Raw genomic sequence first — 4,587 nt, 5'->3', positions numbered from 1 at the left:
GCTGACCTGTCAGAACTTGTTTTTGTGAAGGGTCGTCCCCTAGGGAAATGATGGTGGCTCTTCATGTGATCGATGCTGGAAGATAGTGGGGTCCGTGACCCAACTAATGTATAACATATGAATAGAATGTTACTTGACGTCGTAGCATATGTATGTTTAAAGGGTGAGGGCAGTTCGAGGAGAACCTCCGTGCCGTCAAGACGCCCATAGCATACTGGAATCAGCTGATATTCTGACTGTTCCCGCAATGCGTATGTATCCAGTATTGTAGGAAGTTCCTTATCTTATAATCTAATATATATTTTTATTAGTGGTTTTATGTATTTTATGCACGCATTCCTATAATCGATGTATTAATTAACAGGTTTGACCGCTACTGAATAAACCTTAAGCGAGTGCTACGCAGTGGTATCAGTCACCCCACACCCATTGACAAATCATAGGCGTTCTTCGGCGGCCACAAGGATAGATGGATAAATAGGAAGTGGAATTGGTTGATCGAGAATTTGTTATTAGGTAGAGTGTATGGGGGAGGGGATCTATTAGTCGAATCCTTTTCACAGTATGTAGGACTTTTAATTCATTTTTTCCGTAAGGAAGGGAACATAATGGAAACACTCACGCATACACACACACATACACAAACACACTAACACACACACACACACACACACACACACATACACACATGAAGACAGACATACAATAATGATAATAATAATAATAATAACAATAAAGTCGACAGATGGTTTTTATCAGTCACCATTTTCATCATTCCTCTCTCTTTACCTCTCAACCATAAACATTACTAACAGCACTAACCAAGTTTTATTCCTTTATTTTCTACGATGTATATGTGTCCTCTTGGATACATTTTCACGGAAGGTAAGGTCAGCAGTTATTGTAAACCATGAAGATATTCTATTTTTATTTTCTGCTGTTCTGTTGAGTACTATTTAACGTGGTGTTTTTGACGTTACTGTATTTTGAATAAGGGATCATTATTCTTACCATTATTATTGTTGTCATAATTGTTATTGTTATTGTTATTATAATTATTATTATTATCATTATTATTATTATTATTATCATTATTATTGTCATTATCATTATCATTATCATTATCATTATCATTATCATTACTATTAGTATTACCATTACTATTACTATTACTATTGCTATTGCTAATGCTATTACTATTATTATTATCATCATTATTATCATCATTATTACTCTATTATCTTTTTTTTATTATTATTATTATTATCATTATTACTGCTACTACTACTACTGTTATTATTATTATTATTATTATAATGTCGCTGCTGTTGTTGTTGCTATTTTTGTTGTTGTTGTTGCTGTCAGTATTCTTATCTTTATCAATATTATTACTATTATTATTATCATTATCATTATTACCATTATCATTTTTATTACCATCATCACCATCATTACCATTAATATTATTACCATCATTCTCACCATTATCATCATTATCCTTATTATCATCATTATCCTTATTATCTGCGTCACTGTTCTTTTCGCTTCCTCTTCCTCTCTTCCTCTTCCCTTGTCGCTTCCAGGTCTTCTGTTTGTTCGGCGAACGATCATTTCGGCCTCGTGCCCCGCGCCCGGGTCTTTGAGTGTCGGCCTTTGATGGCCTTTTAAGCGGGTTTTTTATTTTATCTGGGTTTTATTTTTTTTTTTTTTTTTTTGTTCTCTGTTTGTTTGTTTGTCCGTCTGTTTCTGTGCTTGTCTCTGATTTCTCTCTTTTTCTTTTTCTCTTTCTCTTTCGCTCTCTCTCTCTCTCTCTCTCTCTCTCTCTCTCTCTCTCTCTCTCTCTCTCTCTCTCTCTCTCTCTCTCTCTCTCTCTCTCTCTCTCTCTCTCTCTCTTTCTCTCTCTCTCTTTCCCTCTCTCTCTCTCCCTTACTGCCTCCTTCGCCATCCACGTGTAACGCCGGTGTCGGTCACTTTCAATTCCTTCTCTAGTTATAAAGGAAATTTATCGGTTCCGCCTTAGGCCTACGGATCTGCTTAGTGGCGGCGAGTAGCAGGAAATCTCCCAAGTCCTTCTGGCCTCGATTTGTTTTCATTTGTTCCATTTGCTTTACGTGTAGACAATGTGTATTCATTTACAGAAATGGACACGCGGGTATACGTTTGCACAGTCACAAGCGTTTATGTATGTGTATATATACATACATGCATATATATATATATATATATATATATATATATATATATATATATATATATATATATATATATATATATTCATATATATATATATATATATATATATATATATATATATATATATATATATATATACATATATATATTATATTTATATTTATATATATTATATATTATATATTATTATATATATATATTATATATATATTATATATATATATATATGTGTGTGTGTGTGTGTGTAGGTGTGTGTGTGTGTAGGTGTGTATGTATGTATGTATGTATGTATGTGTGTATGTAAATTATGTATATATATATATATATATATATATATATATATATTATGTGTGTGTGTGTGTGTGTGTGTGTGTGTGTGTTTGTGTGTGTGTGTGTGTGTGTGTGTGTGTGTGTGTGTATGTGTGTGTGTGTGTGTGTGTGTGTGTGTGTGTGTGTGTTGTGTGTGTGCATGAATATACATTTGTAAACTATATATACGTGTAGATAATTCGAGAGAAATAAATGAATAACTATAGATAAAGTCACATACAGAAAGATAAACAATCACACATACATAACACACATACACATAAACAGCGTACACGCCCCTACAGTCACCACTTAATTAATTCCCTTTTTCTCATCCACTCCTTTCTCTCCCCATTTCTCTCCTTCCATTAACTCTCTTAACTCTCTCCTGCTGTTGCGCTCACGGCCCATTCGAATCACTTTTCGAACCATTATTTTCCCCGAGTCGAAATACATCTAGTTTTGATACCGTTTCGCTCTCTGTGCTAATCTATTTCGGTGATTTCTTGTGTATTTTTTTCCTTGTTTTCCGTTTCTCTTGTTGGTTATTGCTTTAGGGTCATTTTCCTGAGAGCGACGGGAGTATCATAGCCATCCGAATCCCCTTCCGGACCATTTTTTCCCGAATCGAGATAAATCTAGTTTGAAGCCGTTTCGCTCTCTACGGTGATGTCTTGTGCTTTTTCTTTTATTTTTTGATTGTTTTTCTTATTGGTTATTGCTTTGGGTTCATTTTCCTGAGGGTGGTTGGGGTATCACAGCCCATCCGAATCACTTTTCGAACCATTCCCCCCCCCCCCACCCTCGAGTCGAAATAGCCTTTCGCTCTCTGCGTTAATTTATTTTTGGTGATTTCTTCATGTTATTATTTTTTTATTGGTTATTGCTTTGGAGTCTTATTTTTTTTTTTTTTTTTTTTTTTGGTGGGGGAGGGGGATACGGGTATTATGGAATGGAATGGAAATGTTTTTGTCAAGAATGTTTTTGTTGCTATCATTCTTTTTGGTTGTTTTTGTCATCATTGTTGTTGGTGGTGGTGTCATTAGCATTATTATCATTACTATCATTGACATTATCTTCATCAACATTATCATTATTGTTTTTTTATTATTATTATTATTGTTTTTGCTATTATTATCTTTATTATTATCATCATTATCCTCATTCTTACCATTATTATAATTATAATTATCCTTACAATCATTATTACTATTATTACCATCATCATCATCATTATCATTATCATTAGTTATCATTATGACTAATCCCATCTTCGGAAGCATAATTATCACAATTATCATCATTATCATTGTTATCATAAACATTTATTATTATTATTATCGTTATTATTATTACCGCCATTACTGTATCGAGTCACTACCGTTTCTTGATAATGACGTAAATAACAATAACTGATAACTGATGATGTAAATGACAATCTAAATAACGATGTAAATGAGAAGTACATAAAGACAACGTTAATGAAAGGAGAAAATGAAAAGATACAACCCGAAAGAGGAAAGAAGAAAAAGAAGAGATAGAGAGACAGAGAGAGAGAGAGAGAGAGAGAAAGAGAGAGAGAGAGAGAAATAGAAAATAGAAAAGAAAGAGTAAAATAAACAGAGAGATGGCAAAAAAGAAGCATTAAGAGAGACGTAAAAACAGTAAGAAGAGAAGTAGAATGTAGAGGAAGAGAGAAATAAGAAACAGCAAGAATCAGAAAAAGGAGAAAATGTACAGAGACAGCAGAAGAAAGCCAAAGAAATAAAGTAAAGATAATACAGCAACAAAGTGATAAGCGAGAAAGAAGGAAAAAAAAGTGAAAATAAGACAAAAACCAAAAAAGCGAAACGAAAAAAAATCAATAATCGTCCTCAATAAAACAAAAGATAAAAGAATATTAATGGGAAATCATCTAATAGTTATTTGATCATTTCTGTTAAATAGTTGTTGCTCTAATCACAAACAAAGTCACATGACACAGTGGTTTTTTTATTGAAACCCCTTTGTACCTTGCGTCATGTCTAATTGAAAAAGAAGAAAATAATCATAAAAAGGTTAATATCTCTTTGATGTGCAAAATAA

The sequence above is a fragment of the Penaeus monodon genome, chromosome 1 (genome assembly GCF_015228065.2).
Source record: "Penaeus monodon isolate SGIC_2016 chromosome 1, NSTDA_Pmon_1, whole genome shotgun sequence".
Classification (NCBI taxonomy): Eukaryota; Metazoa; Arthropoda; class Malacostraca; order Decapoda; family Penaeidae; genus Penaeus; species Penaeus monodon.
Note: the sequence above shows the minus strand (reverse complement) of the source record.